This window comes from Saccopteryx bilineata, chromosome 2, assembly GCF_036850765.1.
Source record: "Saccopteryx bilineata isolate mSacBil1 chromosome 2, mSacBil1_pri_phased_curated, whole genome shotgun sequence".
Classification (NCBI taxonomy): domain Eukaryota; kingdom Metazoa; phylum Chordata; class Mammalia; order Chiroptera; family Emballonuridae; genus Saccopteryx; species Saccopteryx bilineata.
Genome location: NC_089491.1, coordinates 2226058 through 2241363, shown reverse-complemented (window position 1 = coordinate 2241363; position 15306 = coordinate 2226058).

Below are 15306 nucleotides of genomic sequence, written 5' to 3'. Positions count from 1 at the left end.
CTGTAAATTTCCACTTTCTCAGGGGCCCTGGTCTCTCGGATCAATCAGGGTGGGGGGTAGGGGGGAGCACTGGAAGGCTCGCCACCCGGAGAGTTTCTCGATGGGGGGTGGAGTGGGGGTCAGCTCCTAGGACGTTTTCCATTTCAATCAATCAACCCCGGACGTCTCAGACCTGAGAACGGCTCGGACACACGCATCCAAGCGCATTTCGAAATGGCAAGAAGAGCCACCATCGGAAAACAAAGTATCTCGGGGGTTTTACTTACTTATATTGATAATCCAACAGGCCTGGCTGCACTTGTGTTAATAACAACTGGGCACATTCCTGCTGGGAGAAGCACCCCCCACACACACACCCTGTTGAGTGAGCTGGTGCCCTCCAGGCTCTGGTCTGACCACGTGGAAGAACGGGCCGGTCGGGGATCCGGAGGAGCTGGGCTGTGCGGTTCTGACACAGGCAGCCCCTCCTCCTCTGAGGACTTGTGGCCTCTGGGGTCCTTCCTGCTCCATCAGCAGTGATGCGGTAGGCGCCCACTGTGTACCAGGCACGGAGCCCCGGAGCGAGGGGGACAGAGCCCGGCCCCACGGAGCTCACGGCAGGCAGGCGGGTGCAGACAGGATGCCCACACAAAGGTGCCAGGCAGGGGGCTCGAATGCAGATGCTGAGCCCAGCCTGGCATGGGCAGGGGCGTGGGCGTGGGCAGGAACGTCCCGGCGGGGTTCTTGGGGTTGGGAGGACCCCTGGGCTGAGTGTGGGAGGACGGAGGGGGTCTTGCTGTGAGAGGGTGGCCCGCGCTCAGACCCAGCCTGGGCCCGCACAGTGGAGGCTCTCGCGACCCGAGATGACAGCCGGGTCAGAGAACTCAGTTTGTAACTCTGTGACCCCACCCCTGTCGCACAGAAGCAGCCGGGGCCCCTCCTATCCCCCGCCCCCACGTCCCCCGGAAATCTGCAGCAGAGGCACCTGCCCTGGGGTCACAGAGCTTTGTGCCACCGTGACTCAGACAGGTCCTGGCTGCAGCCGAACCCCCTCCCTGGGGTCACATAGCTTTCGTGCCACCGTGACTCAGACAGGTCCTCGCTGCAGCCGGGCCCCCTCCCCTTCTTGAGCAGCTAATTATGTCCACACCCAACACTTCTGTCATGCTCTGGGCCACCTACTCTGCCCTGATCACCCTGGAGTCAGGCACCCGGTGGCTACGGGCAGCCCCCAGACCTCAGAGCCTGTAAATGGTCAAATGAGCCAGTGCCTGGGGGCCTGTGAAACCCACTAACCCACCCAGCCAGCCAGACAGAGTCTGCAGCTCCACATGTGCACACACACACACACATACACACACACATACACACATATACACTCATACACACACATACACTCATACACATGCATACACTCATACACACGCACACATGCATACACATGCATACACTCATACACACGGGCACACACATACACGCACATACACTCGTACACATGCACACACTCATACACATGCACACACATACACATGCATACACTCATACACACACACGCACATACACATGCATACTAATACACTTGCATGCACACATACACACACATACACTCATACACACGCACACATGCATACACATGCATACACTTATACACACGCATACACACATACTCATACACACTTGTACACACATGCACATGTATACACTTATACATGCACACATACATACACACATACACACGCACACATACACACACATACACACGCACACATGCATACACATGCATACACTTATACACACGCATACACACATACTCATACACACTTGTACACACATGCACATGTATACACTTATACATGCACACATACATACACACATACACACGCACACATACACACACATACACTCATACACATGCACACATGCATACACTTATACACATGCATACACACACATACTCATACACACTCGTACACACATACACATGTATACACTTATACATGCACACACACATACATACACACATACACATGCACACACTAATACACACATACATGCATACACACTCACACGCATGCATACACTCATACACATGCACACACGCACATACTCATACACACTGGTACACATGCACACATGCATACACATGCATATACTCATACATGCACACACGCACACACATGCATACACTCATACATAAGCACACACGCATACACTCATACACACTCACATGCATGCACTCATACACACACATGCACACTTACACACATACTCATACACTCACATATACTTATACACATGCGCTCACACACACATATGCACACACACGCACACACCAATCACACGGCAGGGCCCCATCCTGAAGGCCTGCAGGCATGGCCCTGTCCCTAAACAGGGTTCTTGGTGCCCCTGCGAGAAGGACCCGAGTCAACCCCCCAGGGTGAGGAAGGAGAAGGGCTCTCTTCCCAGGGGCTCATCCCCACCCAGGAACCCAACGCGCCCAGTGGGCTCCATGAGAAATGTGGTCCCTGCATCTGGCCTGTGAGCCTGCCTCCCTCTCCCACTGAAGCCCCAATTCCCTGTCACCCACGCTCCACCATCCCCCAACTCTCCTGGCTCCAGCCTGCCTTTGTTTACACAAACCCCGCCTGTCCTTCCTGGGTGAGCTCGACCCCTCTGCCGGGAAGCCCCCTTCCCCGTCACACCCGCTCTCTCTGCACCCGGGGTCCTAGGTCCCAGGTCCGAGGTCCCAGGTCCGAGGTCCCAGGTCCGAGGTCCCAGGTCCCAGGTCCAAGGTCCCAGGTCCCAGGTCCGAGGTTCCAGGTCCCAGGTCCCAGGTCCCAGGTCCCAGGTCCCAGGTCCGAGGTCCCAGGTCCCAGGTCCCAGGTCCCAGGTCCGAGGTCCCAGGTCCCAGGTCCGAGGTCCCAGGTCCCAGGTCCGAGGTTCCAGGTCCCAGGTCCCAGGTCCCAGGTCCCAGGTCCGAGGTCCCAGGTCCAAGGTCCCAGGTCCCAGGTCCCAGGTCCCAGGTCCCAGGTCCGAGGTCCCAGGTCCCAGGTCCCAGGTTTCAGGTCCGAGGTCCCAGGTCCGAGAGCCCAGGTCCCAGGTCCCAGGTCCCAGGTCCGAGGTCCCAGGTCCCAGGTCCGAGGTTCCAGGTCCGAGGTCCCAGGTCCCAGGTCCGAGGTCCCAGGTCTGAGGTCCGAGGTCCCAGGTCCGAGGTCCCAGGTCCCAGGTGCCAGGTCCGAGGTCCCAGGTCCCAGGTCCCAGGTCCGAGGTCCCAGGTCCCAGGTCCCAGGTCCCAGGTCCGAGGTCCCAGGTCCCAGGTCCCAGGTGCCAGGTCCGAGGTCCCAGGTCCCAGGTCCGAGGTCCCAGGTCCCAGGTCCGAGAGCCCAGGTCCCAGGTCCCAGGTCCGAGGTCCCAGGTCCCAGGTCCCAGGTCCGGGGTCCCAGGTCCCGGGTCCGAGGTCCCAGGTCCGGGGTCCCAGGTCCGGGGTCCCAGGTCCCAGGTCCGAGGTCCCAGGTTCCAGGTTCCAGGTCCCAGGTCCGAGAGCCCAGGTCCGAGGTCCCAGGTCCCGGGTCCCAGGTCCGGGGTCCCAGGTCCCAGGTCCCAGGTCCCAGGTCCGAGGTCCCAGGTCCGAGGTCCCAGGTCCCAGGTCCGAGGTCCCAGGTCCCAGGTCCCAGGTCCGAGGTCCCAGGTCCGAGGTCCCAGGTCCCAGGTCCGAGGTCCCAGGTCCGAGGTCCCAGGTCCCAGGTCCGAGGTCCCAGGTCCCAGGTCCCAGGTCCCAGGTCTGAGGTCCCAGGTCCCAGGTCCGAGGTCCCAGGTCCCAGGTCCAAGGTGCCAGGTCCCAGGTCCGAGGTCCCAGGTCCGGGGTCCCAGGTCCCAGGTCCGGGGTCCCAGGTTTCAGGTCCCGGGTCCGAGGTCCCAGGTCCCAGGTCCCAGGTCCCAGGTTTCAGGTCCCAGGTCCCAGGTCCCAGGTCCGAGGTCCCAGGTCCCAGGTCCGGGGTCCCAGGTCCCAGGTCCCAGGTCCGAGGTCCGAGGTCCCAGGTCCGAGGTCCCAGGTCCCAGGTCCCAGGTCCGGGGTCCCAGGTCCCGGGTCCGAGGTCCCAGGTCCGGGGTCCCAGGTCCGAGGTCCCAGGTCCCAGGTCCGAGGTCCCAGGTTCCAGGTTCCAGGTCCCAGGTCCGAGAGCCCAGGTCCGAGGTCCCAGGTCCGAGGTCCCAGGTCCCAGGTTTCAGGTCCGAGGTCCCAGGTCCGGGGTCCCAGGTCCGGGGTCCCAGGTCCGGGGTCCCAGGTCCCGGGTCCCAGGTCCCGGGTCCGAGGTCCCAGGTCCCGGGTCCCAGGTCCGGGGTCCCAGGTCCCGGGTCCCAGGTCCGGGGTCCCAGGTCCGGGGTCCCAGGTCCGAGGTCCCAGGTCCCAGGTCCGAGGTCCCAGGTCCGAGGTCCCAGGTCCCAGGTCCGAGGTCCCAGGTCCGAGGTCCCAGGTCCCAGGTCCCAGGTCCCAGGTCCGAGGTCCCAGGTCCGAGGTCCGAGGTCCCAGGTCCCAGGTCCCAGGTCCCAGGTCCCAGGTCCGAGGTCCCAGGTCCCAGGTCCCAGGTCCGAGGTCCCGGGTCCCAGGTCCGAGGTCCCGGGTCCCAGGTCCCAGGTCCCAGGTCCGGGGTCCCAGGTCCCGGGTCCCAGGTCCCAGGTCCCAGGTCCGGGGTCCCAGGTTCCAGGTCCCAGGTCCCAGGTCCGAGCTCTGAGGTTCATGGTCCGTGGCTGTGGGTTCTTGTCTTCAGCTGGGCCCACTTTTGGCGCTGAGAACAGGTGGGTCTTTTTTGATTAAAAAAAAAAAAAAAAAGGAACCAAGAAACAGAGGTGGCAAGGGTGGGGCAGCTCTCTGGGCAGATGGTGGCTGCGTGTCCAGCCTCCACATTCTGGAAAGCTCTGAACTTTGTTTTTTTCTGTGATGCCAGGAACAGCAAGGGGACAGTTATCCATGAAAGGAAGTGGCAAGGAGGGGGCTCCGAGGTCTGCCCTGCCCCACCCCCCTCAAGGTCAACCCCGCAGTCCTGAATGGCTGCACACTGCCCCCTGCCCCCGCCCCCGGGAAGCACGGGCACTCTCGACTGCCCAGCAGACGTTCCCAGACCCCAAATGCCGCATTCTGAAATAAAGAACACGCGCACGAGCTGCCCCCCACCCCCACGGCGCTGAGGGCCCCCCACCTGGGAGTGGCTGCCCCCACCCTTTCACATCCCTGGGCTCCTGACAGTCAGCCCCCGCCCCGAAAGATTAATGCAGGGGGAGGGCTGGGTCCTCAGGTCTCGTTAGCCGCCGTCGTCGGCGAACTCTTCTATTATCTGGAGTAACCTTCGTGATCAGCTAATGCCTTTATTAATAGTTACCACCTGTGCCAGGCAGCAGCCTGCTGGGGGCAGCTGTGGGCATGGTGGCGTGACCGCCGGTGAGAGAGGCCGGGGGTGTTCACAGAGGATGGCAAGGGGTCTGGGGCCTGGCTGGATCCGAGAAGCCCCCCGAGGTCGCTGGGAAGCCAGCACCTGCTCAGCGGCCATCCACTCCCGTTTACAGGGCACTGTCCTCGGTGAGCCCCGGTGTCTCTGTGACATCAGGGGCGGACTCGCTCCGTGCAGGGACGGATAGGGAATGTCTGGGGCCTGCTGGACTTTGGGGCTCTAACTGTACAGGGACGGATAGGGAATGTCTGGGGCCTGCAGGACTTTGGGGCTCTAACTGTACAGGGACGGATAGGGAATGTCTGGGGCCTGCAGGACTTTGGGGCTCTAACTGTACAGGGACGGATAGGGAATGTCTGGGGCCTGCAGGACTTTGGGGCTCTAACTGTGCAGGGACGGATAGGGAATGTCTGGGGCCTGCAGGACTTTGGGGCTCTAACTGCGGCAGAAAGCCGGGATATGTGAGCAAGTGGACACAGCCAAGCAGCCAATAAAACTTTATTTACAGAAGCAGTTCCGGGCCCAGGAGCGGTCAGCCTGGAGTTGTTGTGGCCGCTGCCCACGGCCACTCCCAAGTCTACAGAAACCCCATGACGTGGCCACACGGGCGTCCTCTAATCTGGGGCTCCCTGGCCTTGGACACTCCTCTGCCTCTGGTCCCTTGTCAGGCTGTGATCGGGAAGGGGGCTCTAGGGGACCTGAGGACGGGCAGCCCCAGAGGGGCCCTCGAGCTGCGCCTGTTGTGGGCACGTCTTCCTCCAAACCTCATCTTTGGGACGCATGGCCACACCCATTTCCCGACGTACCAGCCCGCCCAAGGGAGATGTCCCAGAATCCCTCACCTGGTCCAGCAAGGCCGTGGTGAGCCCGCGGCCGGCCTTCCTGCCCCGGAGCCAGCCCCTGGCAGCAGAGCAGCCCGCCTCTCCTCGCCAAGAGCCAGAGTTTGAAGTGTCAGGGGCCTCTCTGGACAGAGGCGTCGTGCACGCCAGTGGAGATGGGGCAGCATGGTCACAGGGACGGAGGCCTGTGGACAGGAACCTGAGACGGTGCCCGGGAACCAGAGATGGGGCAGTGTGGTCACAGGGACGGAGGCCTGTGGACAGGAACGGGAGACGGTGCCCGGGAACCAGAGATGGGGCAGCGAGGTCGCGGGGGACAGAGGCCTGTGGTCAGGAACTGGAGACGGTGCCCGGGAACCAGAGATGGGGCAGTGTGGTCACAGGGATGGGGGCCTGGGGACAGGAACTGGAGACGGTGCCCGGGAACCTTTCACATCCAAGTGGTTCCTTTTGTCCGAAAACATAGTGTCCACGGAACAGTCCCTCCTGAGATGTGACGTCCAAGCGAGTACCTGGAACGAGCCACCTAGAGCCACAGCGAAAGGAGCAAAGTGGGGGCTCAGGCCCCTCCCCCGCGTGGACCCCGAGAGCCTCGCTGGGCCACCGAGGAGATGCCAGCCGTGGTCTCAGGGGCGCACGCTGCCTGGCTCCCTGCTCCGCAGACTCCCCGGGGTCCCCCCTGCTGCCAGAGGCGTCCCCCCTGTTCCCGCGGCCCGGAGCCACTGCCCAGCCGGGCTCCTGTCCCCCATGGCGTGTCTGTCCAGGGTCCCCGACCTCGTTCATGTTGGGACGAGGTGCCTGACACACACTGGAGGGCAGGGAGGTGGTGGTGGGAAGTGGGGGTGATGGCGGGAAGTGGGGGTGATGGCGGGAAGTGGGGGTGGTGGCGGGAAGTGGGGGTGATGGCGGGAAGTGGGGTGATGGCGGGAAGTGAGGTGGTGGCAGGAAGTGGGGGTGATGGCGGGAAGTGGGGGTGATGGCGGGAAGTGAGGTGGTGGCGGGAAGTGGGGGTGATGGCGGGAAGTGAGGTGATGGCGGGAAGTGGGGGTGATGGCGGGAAGTGGGGGTGGTGGCGGGAAGTGGGGGTGATGGCGGGAAGTGGGGGTGATGGCGGGAAGTGAGGTGATGGCGGGAAGTGGGGGTGATGGCGGGAAGTGAGGTGGTGGCGGGAAGTGGGGGTGATGGCGGGAAGTGGGGGTGATGGCGGGAAGTGAGGTGGTGGCGGGAAGTGGGGGTGATGGCGGGAAGTGAGGTGATGGCGGGAAGTGGGGGTGATGGCGGGAAGTGGGGGTGGTGGCAGGAAGTGGGGGTGATGGCGGGAAGTGGGGGTGATGGCGGGAAGTGAGGTGATGGCGGGAAGTGGGGGTGATGGCGGGAAGTGAGGTGGTGGCGGGAAGTGAGGTGGTGGCGGGAAGTGAGGTGGTGGCGGGAAGTGAGGTGGTGGCGGGAAGTGGGGTGGTGGCGGGAAGTGGGGGTGATGGCGGGAAGTGGGGTGATGGCGGGAAGTGAGGTGGTGGCGGGAAGTGGGGGTGATGGCGGGAAGTGGGGTGGTGGCGGGAAGTGGGGGTGATGGCGGGAAGTGGGGGTGATGGCGGGAAGTGGGGGTGATGGCGGGAAGTGGGGTGATGGCGGGAAGTGAGGTGGTGGCGGGAAGTGAGGTGGTGGCGGGAAGTGGGGGTGATGGCGGGAAGTGAGGTGGTGGCGGGAAGTGAGGTGGTGGCGGGAAGTGGGGGTGATGGCGGGAAGTGAGGTGGTGGCGGGAAGTGGGGGTGATGGCGGGAAGTGGGGTGGTGGCGGGAAGTGGGGGTGATGGCGGGAAGTGGGGGTGATGGCGGGAAGTGGGGGTGATGGCGGGAAGTGAGGTGGTGGCGGGAAGTGAGGTGGTGGCGGGAAGTGGGGGTGATGGCGGGAAGTGAGGTGGTGGCGGGAAGTGAGGTGGTGGCGGGAAGTGAGGTGGTGGCGGGAAGTGGGGGTGATGGCGGGAAGTGAGGTGGTGGCGGGAAGTGGGGGTGATGGCGAGGGTGGGGGGGACTCTCTGCTTTGCCTTCTCTCGAAGCCCCTCTCTCTCTTCCCTCTAAAAATCAATCCATCAATTTCAAATAATCAAACGGACCTGCTGGCAAGCTGGGGGGGGGGTCAGAACAAACCTTGGGGCTCCCTCTAGAAGGACAACAGAACCCCGACTCTCAACGCCACACAATGCCCAGCATGCAACAAAAATGACTGGACGTGTGAACCATCAGGAAAGTGTGGCCTATAAGTGGGGGGTGGGAGGGGGAACAGCTGAAAGGGACTCACCCCGAAAAGACCCCCACGTTGGACATCGCAGCACGGCGTCAGGGCGGCTGACGTGAGTAGATTGGCGTGCTCACGGACTCCTGGGCACCCGAAGTGGACAGGTGGGAAGTCCCAGCGCACGGATGGGGCCTGTGAAAGAGAACCAGGTGGAGGTGCCGGGGTGTTAGGGCTCCCTCAGCCTCTGCAACGGGGCGGCCGCCGGACGGCGTGAGCGGCAGACGGAGGAGGGCCGGCGGGTCAAGGAGGGGAGGCCCCAGGGAGTCTGCTCCCGGCCAACAGACAGAAAAAATAAAATAACACTAAAGATAAAACGAGCAGAGAGCCTCCGCCACCGGTGAGGCGACACCATGAGGTCTGACCGCCGTCTCCGCAGGAGGAGGACGGGCCAGAAACGAGAGGTTAGAGGGACGGACGAGCCGAAATTTCCCCCGATTGTGTGAAGAACGGAAAACTTGCGGATTCCAGACGCTCAGCAAACTCCAAGGAGAAAGACTTTCCAAGATAAACTCCTCGGGGGCACGTGGTCATCAAATCACCGATCCTGAAGGGGAGGGGAAACTCGCCCACGGGGGCTGGGATAGATGGGGGGGGGGGGGCAGAGAGCATGGCATTAAGGACGCTGCCAACCCAAAGTTCTACATGCGGTGACAATGTCCTTCGGCAACGAGCATGAGAGGACACGCATGGATTGAGAGGGTCCAGCACCTGCAGGGACGTTTTTAACAAGAGACAATAAAGAAGGTCTTTTGGGGGATGAAGCAATTGATTCCAGCTGGACGTTCCATCGGAAGGGGGCAGGAGGAGCAGACAGGAAATGCGTTTTTTCTTCTCTCTGTTTCCTGGAAAGGCAACACGGACCCCTGAGATGATGTACCTTCCTGGGGGGTGGGGGGGGCGGAGGGGACAGGCACCCGCCAGGATGCCCCGCCCACCAGGATGCCCCGCCCACCAGGATGCCCCGCCCACCAGGATGCCCTGCCCCGCAGAGCAAGCTCACCCAGGAACCGTGCACCCGTGAACACGACTGTCTCCCGATGTTGGCCGTTGCTCTGGGACTCTGACTCTGCGAGAACCTGTCCTTGTGCTCAAGAAATGCACCCTGACGTACTGAGGACGAGGGGCTGGCCACGAGGTTCCGAGCTGCCCTCAAACCCTTCCGAGACGGAGGAGGGATGCCCGTGTGCGCGCGCGTGCGTGGGGAAGGGTGGGGAAGGGAGGCAGCGGCGTACGGAAGCACCTGGTCCTGCTCACGCCAGTTCTCTGTAACTGTGACGTGAACAGGTTTTTCTCCTTTAATGATCATTCAGTACAAGCTAAGGATGAGGGCGGGGGCGGGGAGATAGCTGTTTAGTGTCTGTTTCTTCACTCTGTGAGTTCTGGGAAAGCAGGGACCCAGCCCAGTGGGGTTTGTCGGTCACAGAGCCTGTAGTGACTCTGGGGGTGACCTCAGTGGTTGAGGAAGTCACCTGACATTCCAGGTGAAGGCTGGCTGGGAGCCCAGAGACTTGGTCCCAACTCAGCTGCCCAATGCCGGAGAGACCCTGGGTCTCTCACTGTGTCCCCCACCCTTGGCTGTCTCCACCTCTCTGTCTCTCTGGCCGTCTGTCTCTCTTTCTGGAAGACAAGCTGTGCCCTTTGGGGCTGGACAAGTGAAAGGCCGTTGTCATGCACCTTTTTGGAGGACTATCAAAGCACAAGTGAGTCATCAGTGGACTTCCGTCCCCAAAGCTCTGACCGGGGACAGCGTTAGTGCTCGGGACACCATGTGATCTCAGGGCTGAGCTGGGATGTCACTGCTCTGGGGACATGCTCAAGCTGCCCCCAGTGGGTTCCCAGGGCTGAGCACGGGCTTAGTCATTGCCACATGCCTCTGAGTCACCTGCATGTCCGATGTCTGCAGGGGGACAGAAGCCCCCCTGGGGGAGAGACCACCCACCACTCACATCCCACACAACCTCCTCCACCCTGGGGACAGGGTCCGGGCTCAGGGGTCCCAGGGGCTGAGTGACCAGAAGCAGCCAGAGTGGTGGACCTGAGACAGCGGGTCCAGGTGTCGGCACACAGCCCCCTCCCCGCCTGGCGCTGGAGGACACCGCAGCCTAATGGGGTCCCAGAGTCACACTTCGGATGGACAGATGGACTGGATGTCTTGTGCTCGTGACCTCACCCTCTGCTCAGGAGAGGAGGGGTGACCTGAACACTCTGAGCTTCCTGCCGCGGCCACCACGTGCCCGACAGCTCTGCCTGGGCTCCTATCTGCAGGGCGTCCGTGAGAGCCTCCTCTCGTCCCCACCCACCCGGGGACCTCCTCTCGTCCCCACCCACCCGGGGACCTCCTCTCGTCACCACCCACCCGGGGACCTCCTCTCGTCACCACCCACCCGGGGACCTCCTCTCGTCACCACCCACCCGGGGACAACTTGAAGACAGGCCTGAGAAGCCGGGGAGGACACTGCGACAGGCTGAGTACTGTGAGGAGGGGCCGCACGGGGGGGGGGGGGGCAGGCGGGGCTCGGGGTTCTGTCCAGCCCTTCCAGAGCGCCCCAGCTCCGGACCTATGCCAGCTGCTGCCCCAGACTTGCGGAGCTCGGCTGGGCTGTGGCACTGGGGCCCTTGGGACCCTGCCACGGACCCGCTGGGCCAGCGGGCAAGTCCTCGCCTCTCCTGACCTCCCTTCTCCCACCTCTATAGGAAGCCTGCCACGTGGGGGCGGGGTGCCCGTCGGGAGCCAGAGCAGCAGCGAGCGTGGGCGGGGTGAGGACATCTGTGACACTCTCAGCAAGATGCTCTGGACAGGGTGACACCAAGGAGGGGGGACAGCCCCTTCAGCGGGCGTGCGCCCCTGCCCGCTGCTCTCACCACCTGTCCCCATCACAACACCTGGCAGGCCTGCAAGGAGCCCAGCGGAGGGGCTGCAGGACACAGTGCTCTGGGTCACGGGGACGCAGGAAAGCGTCCCCACCTGTCCCTCCCAGCGAAGTCCTTAATCCTTGGAGGGGGGTGGGTGCCCTGTCCTTGAACACCTACTCCTGGCCATCTGGCTCGTGTCAGCTGTGGCCACGGGGGACGGGAGGGGAGGGGAGGGGAGGGGAAGGGAGAAGCCTCTAGCCAGAGGCTGAGGATCGCTTTTCAGGGCTCGGAGCAGCAGGGGCCTCGGAGGCTGAGTGGCCGGGGACTACACGGTGCTACTACTCCGTGGTGGGCAGGATCTCAGCCAGGGAGCTGCTGGTAGTGTGACACCCCCCCCCCCACAAACACATAAACACAGCGTGGGGGAGATGGATGACTCAGAGCGGCGTTCTTAAGCTCTGCTGGAAGAGAACATTCCAGAATGAAGATTCCAGAATGAGGCCTCAGCCAGGACTCCTGTTGGGAGAGAGGGTTTGCCAGGGTCCAGGATCCCTCTCCCCAACTTGGTGATGGGTAGTGGGAGAGGTGGCTGAGAGACGGCGGCTCTGGGCAGTGCAATCCCCTGGCTGGAGACACACCTGCCCTCGGTCTCTAGTGCCTGAGAACTGACCACCCATGACTCCACTGACCTCTCCCTGACCACCATGCCTCCCTGCCCCCCCCGGAAGCCCCATTCCCTCCACACCAGAGCACAGGGTGGGTCGTTAGCAGACATCTGGGAAGGGCACGGATCAGGTTCAGGGTCCCCACACCCAGTCCGTGCCTCGGGGCAGAGAGCCAGGCACGGGAGGCACCCCCTCTGCCCCTCCAGCCACGGGACATGGGGAGGGGGCGTCTCTGATGGCGTCTGTGCGGCAGCACCGGCGATGACCACCTGGCGGCTGCCTGTCGGGTTCCAAGATCAGGCCGTAACGCACACTCCCCAGAGTCCAGTGGACAGTGAAGACCAGGTCGGGGGGAAGGACCCCTGCGGGCTGGAGGGACAGGAGGTTCGAGGACGTCCTCGAGGACGCCCGGGGTGACAGGTGAGCGGAGGGTCAGCAGGAAGGAAGCTGCAGACCAGGGGCACAGACAGGTGGGGGGCCGAGCGAATGGGGGCGAGAGCGGGCTGGGTGTGTCAGCAGGTGGGCGCATAGAGGGCCAGGGGAGGGTGAGACCCCGGGGGGCAGCTCGGGCGGGGGGCCGGGCTCGGGTGACCAGGTGGGGCTGCTCCCGCCGCCGGGTTTGCGCCCACGGCACCGGCTGACCAGCCTGAGCCGTCTTCCCTGGTGTCCACGCTCTGCCGTGCTCACCCGTCCGCCTCCAGCCGCCCTCCCCACCATGGCCCAGAGAGAGTCGGGGGGGCTCGGTGGCCGTGCAGAAGGAAGGCCAGCATCGCACATTAACCTCAGCGGCGCGTGGCGGCCGTCGGGCCTGCTCGCACAGGACAGGGGTCAGCCCGGGCACAGCAGACACTACCACCCGCACCACCCGACCGCTGGGCAGACTGCCCCCGGGCACACTGGCCCTGACGCATCCGGTGCGACGGCAGCTGAACGCTGACGGTCCAAGGGGGCCCCCCTTCATAATTCCATTAGACCCCCCGCCAGGCCCGAGAGGGAGGAGGGGTGAGCGAGGCCCGGGTCCAGCGGGGCTGGAGGACCCGCCGCCCTGAGCTTGTGCTGAAAGCCAAGGCCAGGGCCCAGCTCCCAGGGAGGCGTGGGCGTGGCCGTGGCCGTGGGCGTGGCCGTGGTGGGGCTGAAGGCCAAGCCTGGGGCCCAGCTCCCAGGGAGGGATGGGTGTGGGCGTGGGCGTGGGCGTGGGCGTGGGTGTGGGTGTGGGCATGGTGGGGCTCCAGCCTTGGACCCGGTCCCCGCAGGTTAGTGGCTGTGTGACGTGGAACACCCGGATGAGTACGGGAGCCCGGCGAATTCCGAAGTGCGTGCCCGCGCTCAAGGCCGCTGCCAAGAGCTTCCCCCTCATCTTACGGAGTTTGCTGGTACAGAAAGCACAGCCAGCGACGTCCCTGGGGGGGGAGCCAGGACCCGCGACAGAGGTGGCCACCCCTTCCGCAGGGTCAGCCACCGGCCGGGCCGGGCTCTGGGCGCCTCACGGCAGCCTGGGCCCCAAGAGGCCATGTCCCATCTCAGCCTCTCTCCTCCGACACCCAGAGGCTGGCCTCCAGTTTCTGGCGACCGCCTCTCCTGGCCTTGCAGCTTCCGAAGGGCCGTGTGGTCCAGCCGAGGCCAGAGCCGCTGACCACCCAGTGCCTCCCGGCGAGCCCCCCCTCCCGGGGCTGCAGGGCCAGGGTGCACATGCTGGGCACTGAGGGACACTTCCAGAGAGCAACGTCTGACATTCTCTTTATTTTTTTTCCCATTGGTTTGAGAGAGAAGCATCAATTCCCTGTTTCATTTAGTTCCGTTTGGTGGTGCACTCGTCCACTGCTTCTCCGATGGGCCCTGACCGTGGGAGGGGTCAAACCCGCGACCTCTTGCACACTGGGTTGCCGCTTTATCCACGAAGGCACCTGGTCATTCTTGATCTGCTTCCCAAACATTCAAAGTTGTATTTGAGGGACCCAGGGACCCAGCGTCCTCTCGCCCAGGAAATTACCTGAGAGCTGAGACAGCCAAGTGAGCCACGACCTCACAGCAGGGGCGGCCACCACTGGGCTTGAGAGGAACACTGGAAACAGTTCGGAGGCCTTGCATTGATCGCGGGGTCTCCTAGCCCGTGCTGGGGACTCACAGCGGGGGTTAGGGTGGGGAGTGGGGGAGGGGCAGGAGGAGTGGTGCATGGAGGATACAGACCAGGCACAGGGTCTGAGCAAAAACCCAGGTGCAAGAGAGCTTCGTCTCCCTGCAGCCTGCGACCGGTGCTTTCTGAACAGAAACCTGAGGCTTCCTCACCCCAGGCCACGCCCGGCCTCGTCCTTAGCTGGGACTCTGTATAGTCAAGGATGCAAGCACACGATGCAACACTTATGGACGTGGACGGGTGTCCACAGAACTCTAAGTGGAAAATGGCTGGTTACAAAGGTGTGAGAGCCCCGGCCGGTGGTTCAGTGGAGAGTGTCAGCCCGGCATGCGGACATCTGGGGTTCGATTCCTGGTCAGGGCACACAGGAGAAGCGCCCATCTGCCTCTCCACCTGTTGGGCAGATAAAATGTATTATGCTCACTTTGTTAAAGAGGCCGTTGCCCAGGTGATATTAATGTGTGTTGAGAATTGTTGTAGCCTGAGGCTTGGTTTTGGGATTAAGCCTGTCCCACCCTTTTTGGTGTGAGGTGGTACAATCCTATCATGCCTCAGAGAAGTGACTTTGTATTAGAGACTTCCCTATTATGTATATTGGATTAAGGGTTTGGATTTCTACACTATAAAATAGGAACGGAGAGGGAGTTTGTCGCTCTTGGTTCCTGGGATTAGCGTTAGAGAGCCGAGCAGAGAAAGGCCACGTGGAGGAGGCCAGGGGAAGCAGCCAAGATGGTGGAGTGTTGAATGAGATGCCAGTTTGTGCAGTTTGATACTGGAGAAGGAAGGAGATGGGGAACTGAGGAGAATAAGGTTGATGAGCTAGAAACCTTTGATTCTAGGAAACTCGGATAAGTCAGTGGCTTTGTGAGCACTGAATGTCATTGGGTTTTGGAGCCCAGTGTGTATTTTTACTTGCCCGCCGGGTGCAAGCTAGGATTAAAGACTATGACCCACCAGTTTTTGGCTCCACTGTTTCCTTACCGACTGTCCGAATCCAATGCAAACCTGCATGGGCCAGAAGGCTGCTGTGATAGTGGCCCTGGCCTTGGCTTCTGGCTTTACACCACCCCTCCCTCCCCTTTCGCTCCGTCTTCCCC